At 48.8% G+C, this 12,951-nt stretch overlaps 1 protein-coding gene across 1 annotated transcript in view; it reads left to right on the forward strand.

Annotated features, from left to right (window-relative positions):
* The first annotated feature begins 12,609 nt into the window (after nucleotides 1-12,609).
* PDPR (pyruvate dehydrogenase phosphatase regulatory subunit) overlaps nucleotides 12,610-12,951 on the forward strand; it is a 43,940-nt gene continuing 43,598 nt past the window's right edge. The window contains exon 1 of the mRNA XM_047789680.1: nucleotides 12,610-12,767. The gene's annotated coding sequence lies outside the window, so the exon portion shown is untranslated. The remainder of the gene's footprint in view (nucleotides 12,768-12,951) is intronic.

The following is a 12,951-nucleotide window of genomic DNA, read 5'->3' on the forward strand; positions in this document are numbered from 1 at the left end:
CAGCTGTAGCTCTGATTCGACCCCTAGTCTGGGAACTTCCAGATGCTGTGGGTGCAGCCCTAAAAAGCAAAAAATAAATGAATAAATAAAGTATACAACTTGGTACAATTTGACATGTATACACCTATGAAACCATCACCACTATCAAGATACTGAATATTGGGGGTTTCCTGGTGGTCAAGCAGTTAAGGATTCAGTGCTGTCACTGTTGCGGCTCGGGTTTAATCCCTGGCCCAGGAATTTTTGCACGCTGGAAAATCAAAAAACAAGATATTGAATATTTCCATCAACCCTAAGTTTTCTCCTGCCCCTTTGTCACCCCTCCCTTGCCCCAACCCCTGGCATCTCCAGGTAACCACTGGTGTGCTTTCTTGTCACTCAAGGTGAGCTTGCATTTTCTAGAGTTTGATATATATTGAGTAATACTGGCTTCTTCCACTCAGCATAATAATTTTGAGAGCCATCGATGTTGTTGCCTGGATCAATACTTAATTCGTTTTTATTGCTGAATTGTATTTCTCTATATAGCTATGCCACAATTTGTTTATCCACCTGTCTTTTGATGGACGTTTGAGCTGTTTTTCCTTTTTGTCTAGTTCAAATAAAACTGCCATGAACATTCATATGTTAAGTCTTTGTACGGACCTTTGCTTTCATTACTCTCAGGTAAAGGCCTCAGAAGTGCATGGCTGGGTCGTACAGTAAGTGTATTTTTTAACTTACAAAGAAACTGCTGAGCATTTTCTAAAGGGGTTGTCTGAGAGCATCCTCGACAGCCAGGGGTAGGGGCGGTCCTTTTTATTTCAGACCTTCTACTAGGCAAGTAGTGGTTTCTCCTCGGGGTTTTCATTTGCATCCCCCAGTGACTCTGATGATGTTACCCAGTCGCCAGCAGGGAGAGGCCTCCGTGTAGGTGTCTCTTGATCACCAGCCTCATTATGTAAGTGAGCAAACCCTCAGCTGACCTTAGCTCCCAGCCTTCCAGCCACTCCTGCTGATGCCACCACGCCGTGCAGATTCACGGGCAAAGCAGGTGATGGCCGTTTTAAGCCTCTCTCTTTGGGGTGGTTTACGCAGCAGTGGATAACTGGAACAGCGAGTCTAAGCTGTGATGTGTCATCACTACGGACCTAGCTCTTTCCTCCATGTGTGTTTTATGTTCGTCTTCTCAGTAAACCCTCAGCTCCTAGAAGACAGACGTCATCTTCACTCCTGGAATCCCAGCCCCAGAACCTTGCTCCTCACTGTCCCTGCTTATCCTTTCGGGCCTCACCACCCGCCCACTCATGGCAACTGCCCACCCCCAGTCCTGCTATATTCTCCCATCTGTTACATTAGCTCCCCACCCCTTCTCTTAGCCACCTTCTCAGGGGACAGAGTGGAGTGTTGAAAAGCTGAGGGTCTCCTGTTGGACTGCCTGGATTTGAATCTTGCCTCTGCTTCTACTTTTTTCCTTTTCTTTTTTGCTCCTTCTTTTCCAAGCTGTAAGAAATTGACCGCATTCTTGAACTGCTCTGAGCCTCAATTTTACCTTCTATAAAATGGGAACAATAGCACCCACCTCAGGGTGGTGATGAGGCTTTAAGATGATGAGGCTTGAAGGTGATGCTGTGTGTAAAGGACTTAGCAGCCTTGGCTCGGTTCCCGCTACTGTTATTTTCACTGCAGTGTCGTCTGTTGCCTGTGTGCATATAAAACACCTTCCCTCATTCTCTGCCTGGGAACTCATCTGCCCAGCTCCTGCTGGCAAGGCATCAGGTGTCTGGGTGGGAAGATTTAGTACCTATTGTTCTAAGAGATTGACAAACCTGAAATCACTTGCAATTTTTGTTCCTTTGGCCATACCCAGAGAACATGGAAGTTCCCAGGCCAGGGATCAAATCTGAGCTGCACCTGTGACCTCTGCCAGAGTGGCAGCAACACCAGATCTTTAACCCGCTGTACCATAGCAGGAATTCCTCACTTGCATTTTCAAATCCTGTCTTCTCTCCTTGCAGATCTTATATTGCCAGGCAAAGTGTTCCTTCCTTCTGAGCCTGCTTCCTGCAGCCAGAATAGGGGTAACACTGTCTGTCATACAGGAGTGAACACAGTGGCCTTAAAGGCACAGTCCTGACACAAAATGAGCCCCTTATAGCTAGCTGGTAACACTGATAACATTTATGCCTTGGTGCAGCTAGTAAGAGTTTACTCAAGAAGGAGAACAAGGATGGGGAGAATTTTTTTTTTTTTTTTGGCCACAGCTTCAGCATGCAGAAGTTCACCAGGCCAGGGATCAAACTCATATCACAGCAGGAACCTGAGCCACAACACAGATCTTTAACCTGCTTAGCAACACGAGAACTCTTTTTTGGGGGGGAGATTTTTTAATGATTTTTTTTTTGAGCTTTAAAATGTTCATATTATATATATTGCTTTAAAATTACATATAAATTTAGGAATTCTCATGGTGGTGCAGCAGTAACAAACCCAACTGGTATCCATGAGGACTCAGGTTTGATCCCCGGCTGCTCTCAGTGGGTTAAGGATCTGGTTTTGCCATGAGCTGTGGTAAAGTTTGCAAACATGGCTCAAATCTGATGTTGCTGTGGCTGTGGTGTAAGCCTGAGAACTTTCATATGCCTCGGGTGCAGCCCTGAAAGAAAAAAAACAAAGTTAAATATAAATTTAAATGAATAACATCAATAAATTCAAATTATTAATAAATAATATTTAAAATATACTGTGTGCCAGATGGATATTTTTATCCTATTTTATAGATGAAAACTGAGTCTTATAGTGGAATATCTTGTCCAGGATCAGCCAGCAGGAGCTGGAGGCAGGATTAGAACCCAATTGGCCTGACTCCAGTGCTTGTGGCCTTTCCCTGCACTCGCCATCCGGTTTCTGGGTAAGCATCTTTGGGTGGTCAGGTGATCTAATGGATGGGAGTAGCTTCCTGAAATCAGCTTCCCGGGGAGAAGCTGGCCATGGCCTTGGAGTCCTGAAGGTGGGACGTCCCCTCTGGAAATCTTCTCTTGGGCGTCTGGGCCTCTTGGCACTCCCACTTTTGCCCCAGCAGTGGTCCCCACGCCTCAGACTGCAGCTGAGTCTAGGACTGAACAGGCCCCTTCACAGGTGCAGGCCCCCCACTCCTAGTTTCACTAACTCATGGTCTCATGTGAGGTTTAAGCACCTCAGAGTCAAGCTGTTGAAAATCAATGATAAAAAGAAAATCTTGGAGTTCCCGTCGTGGCGCAGTGGATGACGAATCTGACTAGGAACCATGAGGTTGCAGGTTCGGTCCCTGGCCTTGTTCAGTGGGTTAACGATCCAGCGTTGCCGTGAGCTGTGGTGTAGGTTGCAGACACGGCTCGGATCCCGCGTTGCTGTGGCTCTGGCATAGGCCGGGGGCTACAGCTCTGATTTGACCCCTAGCCTAGGAACCTCCATGTGCCGCAGGAGCAGCCCAAGAAATGGCAAAAAGACAAAAAAAAAAAAAAAAAAAAAAAATCTTGAGGAGTTCCCATCGTGGCTCAGTGGTTAACGAATCTGACTAGGAACCATGAGGTTGCAGGTTCGGTCCCTGGACTTGCTCAGTGGGTTAAAGATCCAGTGTTGCCATGAGCTGTGGTGTAGATCGCAGACGCGGCTCGGATCTGGCATTGCTGTGTCTGTGGTATAGGTTGGCAACTGTAGCTCAGATTCAACCCCTAGCCTGGGAACCTCCATATGTCACGAGTACAGCCCTAAAAAGCCAAAAAAAAAAAAAAGTAAAGAAAGGGAAAGGGAAACAGATGTTCTTCAAGATGAACACTTTTATTGATGTAGGCATGTATTTTTTGTTGTTGTTGTTTGTTTTTTAGGGCAGCATCCATGGCATATGGAGTTTCCCAGGCTAGGGGTCCAATCAGAGCTACAGCTGCCTGCCTACACCACAGCCACAGCAATGAAGGATCCAAGCCACGTCTGCAGCCTACATCACAGCTCACGGCAACGCTGGATCCTTAACCCACTGAGTGAGGCCGGGGATCGAACCCTCAATCCTTGGTTCCTAGTTGGATTCATTTCCACTGCTCCACAATGGGAACTCTAATGTATGCATGTATTTATAAGACTATTTTTTTAATTTTTAAAATCTTAATTTTTTTGTAGTATATTTAACTTTGAAATTTGTGTTGGTTTCAAATTCACAGTGAAGTAAATCAACTATACATGTATCTATTCTTTTTCAGATTATTTTCCCATATGGGTTATCATACCGTATTGAGTACAGTTTGCTGTGCTGTATCAGTACATCCTTGTTAGCTATCTTTTACATATAGTAGTGTCTATATGTCAGTTCTAACCCCCTAATTTATCCCTCCCACCCCACATTTCCCCTTTGGTAACCATGAATTTGGTTTCAAAATTTTTTTTTTCTTTTTGCTATTTTAGGGTCACACCCTCGAATATGGAGGTCCCCAGGCTGGGGGTCGAATCGGAGCTGTAGCTGCCAGCCTACACCACAGCCTCAGCAACGTCAGATCCGAGCCGCGTCTGTGACCCACACCACAGCTCATGGCAACGCCGGATCCTTAACCCACTGAGCAAGGCCAGGGATTGAACCCACGACCTCATGGTTCCAGTCACATTCATTTCCGCTGCGCCACGACAGGATCTTTGGTTTCAAAATTTTTGAGTCTGCTTTCAGTTATGTAAGTTCTTTTGTATGAGCATCATCAAAAAAATCTACAACAAATGCTAGAAAGGGTGTAGAGAAAAGGGAACTCTATTACACTGTTAGCGAGAATGCAAATTGGTGCAGCCACTATGGAGAACAGTATGGAGCTTCCTCAAAAAACTAAAAATAGAAGCAGGAGTTCCCTGTTGTGGCACAGAGGAAACAAACTAGTAACCATGAGGTTTCGGGTTCGATCCCTGGCCTCACTCAGTGTGTTAAGGATCTGACATTGCTGTGAGCTGTGGTGTAGGTCACACCACAACTTGGCTCAGATCCCGCATTGCTGTGGCTGTAGTGTAGGCCAGCAGCTGGAGCTCCGATTTGACCCCCTAGCCTGGGAACCTCTATATGCCGCAGGTGCATCATATGGAGGTAAAGCAAAATAAATAATTAATTAATTGATATAAAAGATCAAAAAAAAAAAAAATAGAACTACTGGAGTTCCCTAGTGGCTCAGCAGGTTAAGAATCCCAAATTGTCACTGCTGTGTCTCAGGTCACTCCTGTGGCTGCAGGTTCAATCCCTGTCCCAGGAACTTCCACATGTTGTGAATGTAGGCAAAAATAAATAAGTAAAATAAAATAAATTGAACACCATATGACCCAGCAGTGCCGCTCCTGGGCATATATATATCCAGAGAGAAATCATAATTTGAAAAGATACATACACCCCAGTGTTCACTGCAGAACTATTTACAATAGCCAAGACACTGAAACAACCTAAATGTTCATTTATAGAGGAGTGTATAAAGAAGATGTGGTATATACACAATGGAATATTACTCCGCCATTAAAAAGAACGAAATAATGCCATTTGCAGCAATGTGGATGGACCCACAAATTATACTAAGTGAAGTAAGACAGAGAAGGGCAAATAGCATATGAGATCACTAATGTGTGGTATCTAACAAAAGATCAACATCTTTAAATACTGAAAGAAGAAAAAGCTGTCCATCCCAAATTCTATATCCTCTGAATATGTCCTTTAAGAATAGGAGTTCCCGTCGTGGCACAGTGGTTAACGAATCCGACTAGGAACCATGAGGTTGTGGGTTCGGTCCCTGCCCTTGCTCAGTGGGTTAACGATCCGGCGTTGCCGTGAGCTGTGGTGTAGGTTGCAGACACGGCTCGGATCCCGCGTTGCTGTGGCTCTGGTGTAGGCCGGCGGCTACAGCTCCGATTCCACCCCTAGCCTGGGAACCTCCATATGCCGCGGGAGCGGCCCAAGAAATAGCAACAACAACAACAACAACAGACAAAAAGACAAAAAAAAAAACAAAAAACAGAATAACAGTGAAGGAATTTCCCCTGTGGTTCAGCAGTAAGGAACCTGACTAGTATCCACGAGGATGCAGTTTCCATCCCAGGCTGAGTTAAGGATCCCACATTGCTGTGGCTATAGCGTAGAGCAGCAGCTGCATCTCCACTTTGACCCCTAGCCTGGGAACCTCCATATGCTGCAGGTGTGGCTCTTAAAAAAAAAAAGACAGTGAAAGCGCAAACATTGTAAATCAATGATACTTAAAAAGAAAAAAGAATGAAAGTGAAATGGGAGTTGTCCTTTGCACAGCATGTTAAAGATCTGGCATTGTCACTATAGTGGCTTGGGTCGCTGCTGTGGCATGGGTTCGATCCACAGCCCAGGAACTTCCACATGCCTTGGGCATGTCCCCCTCAATGAGGGTGAAATAAAGACATTTTCAGATTAAAAAAACTAACAAATGTGATTTAGTGCATGAAATGGCGCAAATGGAAAAATATTTACACAGTTAAAACAATGTAAACAATGAATACTGACAGATGTTCAGATAAAACCAAATTTAAAGGATCAGTGGCAATCAGGGGAACCAGTGTGTGTATATTGTATGAGAGATAAATTATCTTCCAGGTCAGCAGAGTATATCTGAAAAATGGAAAACTAAAATAGAGCAGGATAAACATGAATTAAGAAATAAAGTGTTATGGGGTTCCTGTCGTGGCGCAGCGGAAACGAATCCGACTAGAAACCATGAGGTTTAGGGTTTGATCCCTGGCCTTGCTCAGTGGGTTAAGAATCCTTTGTTGCCGTGAGCTGTAGTGTAGGTCACAGACGTGGCTCGGATCTGGCGTTGCTGTGGCTGTGGTGTAGGCAGGCAGCTACAGCTCCGATTGGACCCTAGCCTGGAAACCTCCACACGCCTTGAGTGTGGCCCTCAAAAGACAAAAGAATAAAACGAAAAACAAACAAGAAATAAAGTGTTAGAAGGGAGTTCCCATCATGGCTCATTGGGCTGAATTCCAGGAGGGAATGAAAAGCAATTCTCCAGTGCCACGCAGGGTCCCGAAAAAGCTGGGAAGCTCGGAGGCCAAATCAGCCAAGATCACAGAGGCCTTGGGTGGAGGTGCTCACAGGACATCCACACACGTGCAGCCCTGGGCCTGGAAAGAGCTCAGTGAGCTCAGATGAGTGCACTGGATCCCCAGGGTGCTCCTGACTGAGTCTCCACCAGGCACAGGTAGATGGGAAACAAGTCATAATGAGCTCAAAGCATCGGCCCCAGTAGCACCTGGGGGTCCCCGTTCAGCACCGGCCACAAGCAGTGGGCTGACGGTCTCTGCTCTTAGGCTGCATGACCCCAGCCCCTGTGGTCCTTTGGTTGGGCTCATCTCCCTACCCCACACAGCCTGGAGCCTCAGGTGCCAGGCCTGGCAGCAGACTTTGCAAGAATAAGAACAAAAGTAGCTGTTGTACGATGGAAAGTGATGCAATGGGAATAGTATTTTATAAGCATTAGTTGAGCCTTGCTAGAAACGAAAAAAGTATCATTGCCCATTTTACAAACAAGTACACAAAGGCTAGGTGATTAATTTTAGGTGTCAACCTGACTAGGCTGTAGTGTCCAGATGTTTGGTCAAGCACCAGTCTAGGTATTGGGGTTTTTGTTTTTTAATTTTTTGGTCTTTTTTTTAGGGCCTCACCTGCTGCATATGGAGGTTCCCAGGCTAGGGGTCATATTGGAGCTGTATCTGTGGGCCTGCACCACAGCCACAGCAACGCCAGGTCTGAGCTGGATTTGCAACCTATGCCATGGCACACAGAACCTTAACCCTCTGAGCAAGGCCAGGGATCGAACCTGTGTCCTCATGGATACCGGTCAGATTCATTTCTGCTTGACGGGAACTCCCAGTCTAGGTACTGTTGTAAAGCTGTTTCCTCAGTGTGAACAGCAGTTAAAGCACCGACTTTGAGTGAAGCAGGGCACCCTCCGCGGTGTGGGTGGGCCTCATCCATTCAGCCCAGAACTGGAGAGGAAACATCGCCGTCCTGCGGAGGAAGAAGGAGTCCCGCCTCCACACTGACTGCCCTGGGCCTCCAGAGCCAACTAACTATCACCCTGGTCTCCAGCCTGCCGCCGGCTGCCCCCATCTCAGACCTGCCAGCCCCTCCATCCCGCCAGCCACTTCCTCAGCAGGAATCTCTCCCTCTGCAGATACACACACATGCTATTGCTTCTTTCTCTATTATTTCCTCTACTGGTGACTAATACAGAGGCCCAGGAGAGGCAAGCCCCTCCCAGGGTCACACACCAAGGAACGGCGATGGTGGCGCCCAGACCCCAGGCCAGGTGAGCTCCGCCGTGGGGCTCTTAACCAACCGCCACGACCACCCCTCCTCTCGGACTCTGAGGGGCTCCAGTCACATGATGCTCCGGATCCTAGAGTCGGAGGGTCCCGAACGCTGCAGAGCCTCTCACGGGGGACAGCGGGGGGATGGGAGGCTGCACCACATCAGTCCCTCCTGCGTCACAGGGACCAGGCGGGGTTATCACCTACGGGGGAGGAGATGTTATGAGCCGGGACCGGGTTTCTGAGTGATTTCCACGTAGCCCTGCTTTTCCTGCCCTGCGCTGTGCGGACCAGGAAGCTCCCTGTCTTAGGCCACAGCGCCACCTACTGCTGGTTTCTAGGAACAAAGGAGGAATCCCGGTGCCTGAGGCCACTCCCGGCTGGGTGACCCGGGAAGCCCCATTTCGTAGGCCACAGCGCCACCTACTGCCGGTTTCTAGGAACAAAGAGTGACTGCATCAGCCCCACTTTACAGATCGGCAAACAGAGCTTCTTTAAGAATCAGCTCAATCCTACCTCACCCACGAAGCTTCACACAATGACCATTGCTCCTCCAGACTCGTCAATAGTTGGCACTCAGTGGATTCTAGATTCAAGAGAAGTTTCTGGAAAGCTCTTTAGAGGACCAGTGTGTCAGCCTTGGTGATTCCAGTTCATTTGGAGGCGATGGTTTGGATTCTTCGCAGGTGATTCTACTGCACCCAGGTGATGCTCGTTCACGGTTCTCACCGCGTTAGTTAGCACTCACTTGACTAGATCACTGCTCCTCTTGTTAAAGGCTGAGCAGTGAGACCTGGTTTTGAGTCTCTGCACCTGGAGAATGTGCTTCTCTCGGCCCCACTTTCCTCGCAGTTGAAGCGGGACTCCTCTCCTCGAATCCACACGGTTTGGGTGAAGTTTCCACAAGGTAAGGCAGTTAGGGCAGCGGCCCAGCGCCTGGCACAGGAGCCGCTCGCGACATTGCTGTGTCTCTCAGGGCCTGTGAAACAGCGGCCCTGTGCCCGGCACAGCACGGAGTCCGGAGCAGGTGTTTTACTGCACAAGCGCACTGTGATTTCGGGGTGGAAGTGGGTGTAGCGAGAACACTGGCTGCTTCTCTCGGATAAGGAGCGTCCTCCCCACAGGTGTGAGCAGGGATGCACGCACAGCCCGCTGTCCACACCCGGGCTCCCGGGGACGTGGGGGATGCGCCCAGTGCCAGGTTCTCACCATGAAGCCAGAGTAAGGCAGGATGTCAAGCCCAGGGACAGTTGCCCAAGAGGAGGAACGGGTTCCCCCAGCCATGCCCCCGCTGTGTGGGGGGCCACAGCTGGCAGTGCCTGTACTTGGTTACCGTGGTCCCCAAAGTCGGTTTTGCACTTTGGCAACAGGACACCCATTTTACGTGCAATGTTTATCCTTTCTGATGGCAAATACACATGCTGGGTTGCTGTTGGTGGAGACTATTTCTTGGCAGCCAGGTCAGGTAGTTAAAATGTCTGTTTATTCATTCGCAAAGCGAGGGACCTGAAGAGAAAAATCCTTTTAATTGAAGCAGAGTTGATTTACGTTGCGTCTGCTGTATAGCAAAGTGATTCAGATAAATATATGTATACACTTTAAAAAAAAGTCTTTTCCCTTAAGGCTGATCACAGGACACTGACTGCAGTTCTCTGTGCCGTACCGCAGGATCTCGTTGTCCGTCCCCTCTGTGTGAAATAGCTTCCATCTGCTAAACCCCAACCTCCTCCCCACTCGCCACCACACGTCTGTTCTCTGTGTCTGTGAGTCTGTTTCTCAGATAGGTTCGTTTGTGTCATATTTTAGATTCTGCCTATGGGACATTATATGGTATTTGTCTTTCTCTTTATGGCTTATTTCATTCAGCATGATAAAGTCTAGTTGCCTCCATATTGCTGCAAATGGCATTACTTCGTCCCCTTTTGTGGCCAAGTACTATTCCATTGTATATCTGTCCCACATCTTCTCATGAGAAGAAAATCTTAATTGAAATCTGGCTCAACAGAAATACAGTGCACAGTGGTAATACGCGTTCCCGGAGGACAGAAATGCTCGGGCACCCCATGTGCCTCTCGTCACCAGGGCTCATGAGAAAGATCCCATTTACTAAAGGGCCTCGAATGCCTCAGGACCACATGCTGACACTACAGAGGGACAGAAAAGGCTGCGCTGAGCTGGACATTTACAAAGGCAAGGAATGAGTTGTAGCTCTTTACAATAACTACAGTGGCAGTGTGGTATATGCCGAGAGTTGACCAAAGATTAAGGGTTAGCTCTGCTGCTAGAAAACCCTTCCCTGAAACGAGCTGCAGAGATGTCTCCTTCACATCCCCTTGTTCTGGGGAAGGAGAAGCTCTGTGGAGTGGATGGGTACCCTCAGACAGAAATGAAGGTACTTTTTCTCCATCCTTCCTGGCTCCACCCACCATGTGACACTCTGGAGCATGAGGCACTAGAACCTAACTTGGAGGGAAGAGGTGCTCCAAGCTCCGGTTCTTGGTGTGCAAAGCAAATCCTGGCATAGATCTTTTGAAACAGCTGCTAGTGGTACCTTCCCCACTTCCTGTAATTCCTGCCCTTGCGAGAGTGAAAAGGAGAAGGCAGAAGTTTTGCGAAGATAAAATAGATGCATCTAAATATCAGGTGAGGGAGTTTCCGTTGTGGCTCAGTGGGGTACGAACCCAAATAGCATCCCTGAGGATGTGGGTTCCATCCCTGTCCTCGCTCAGTGGGCTAAGGATCCAGTGTTGCCAGGAGCTGTGGTGGAGGTCACAGATGCGGCTTGGGTCTGGCATTCCAGTGGCTGTGGCCGCAGCTCCAATTTAACCCCTAGCCTGGGAACTTCTCTATGCCGAGGATGCGGCCCTAAAAAAACAAAACAACAACAAAAAACCACCCACAAAAAAAACAAAACAACAACAACAAAAACTTTGACAGCGTTCCCTCGTGGCACAATGGGTTAAGGATGTGGCATTGTCACTGCAGTGGTTCAGCTTGCTACTGTAGTGCTGATTTGATCCTTAGCCTGGGAACTTCTGCATGCAGCTGGCGACCAAAAAAAAAAAAAAATACTTGTGACATTTTCCTTCTGAAATTGCCACATCTAGGTATCAAGTACATCTTAGCAAGAATATGCCTCAGATCTGTTAGTCTATAATGTCTTCATTTGGGAGCAGCTGGTGACCATAAGCTTTAAGCACATAACTGAACCATTTAAGTACATTTCTTGCACCGAAGACAGGAACGCCTTGAACGTTCATATATCAGGGTAGCAAAATGCAGTGTCTGTTGTCAGGAAACCAGACCTCAAATGGGCTGTCTTGTGTGAGTTAACTGGCAAGTAAAAGTGCATAAAGTGCAAGTTTCAGGCTGGCATGGTGACACAGGGGTCCCTGGAACTTCACTGCCACACTTTAGTGGCAGAAGCCCTTTCTTGTGCACGGCTGAATCCCATCACCTGGCACAGTGCCATCCTTTAACACAACTGGTTTGAGTGCTGAGATGGGCTTGAATCCAAAGAGTGAGGGCTGGGGAGTGTGGCCGCAAGTGGAGAGAAGCCTGTACCATTAGATCGCTTTCCATTCTAAGAAATATTTACTGGATAACGTGCCACACACTAAGCGCTGAGAACAGAGCAGAATAGGAGATTTAGGTTCTACTGTCAGAGGGCAGAGCGTGCAGCTAGTTGGGAAAGGTAGTCAATTAATTTACTTTAGCACAAGTTCTATAAAAGAAAGAAAACAGCGTGATGTGCTAATAAGCAAGGTGCCCAGATCGCAGGTCTTCTTAAACTGCCTCTGAGATCGAGCGGAGACAGCAGAAAAGACTCCTGATCCGCTGTAGTAGTGATTCGCCCAGGAAGACCGGGGCGACGTCCAAAAACAGAGCAGCTCTCGGTCCAAGAATCTTCTTTAGGCCCTGGACTGAGTGTCCTTAGGCGGCAGACACGTGGGACCGGACCTGAGGACTCGCCTCGCGCGCGGTAAGAGAACCCCTGCCCTCCGCAGACTCCACCAAAGCTCGGGCCATCTTGGCCGTCCCAGCTGCATCGGTAGAAATCGGTAACGTCCGAAGCTGCAGTTCTAAAGCGACTTTGAAACACCCCGCCTCCAGTGCGACTGCAGCTTCGTCGAGACGGTGGTTCCCCTCCGCCCACCTTCAAGGCGGAGACACTCGGGACCCAAACAACCCCCCACGTGTCAGGGGCGGAGCAGTAGATGACGTCACGACGCGCATGCGCGAGTGGGATCACGCGCTGCCGTACCCTTCCTACGGATCGTAAAGCGCGGAAGGTCGCGGACTCAAGCTTCCCCGGAACTTTTTCGGCCCACCGCCCCGCCCCCTTCCCATTCCCTGTCCCCACCCCCCTTCCGGCCCCCGGGACCCCAGCCGACTGTTGTGGTCGCTTCCCTGCTTCAGCCGGGGTGTGGCTGCTTGCGGAGCTTGTGGAGGCCGGTGAGGTAAGGAGAACCTCCGGGGGCCGCTCTGGCCTCCGGGTCTGCTCGGACTTTGCCGCCCCGGGGCCCTCAGCCCCCCACCCCGGTTCCTGCTGGGGGCTCCCGGCCGCGCTTCGTTTCCCGTGGGTTCTGCCTGGTCCTCCCGCAGGCTCGTCCTGGCGCCGGGACTCCGCCCGCCCGGGTCGAC

The sequence above is a fragment of the Phacochoerus africanus genome, chromosome 8 (assembly GCF_016906955.1).
Source record: "Phacochoerus africanus isolate WHEZ1 chromosome 8, ROS_Pafr_v1, whole genome shotgun sequence".
Taxonomy (NCBI): domain Eukaryota; kingdom Metazoa; phylum Chordata; class Mammalia; order Artiodactyla; family Suidae; genus Phacochoerus; species Phacochoerus africanus.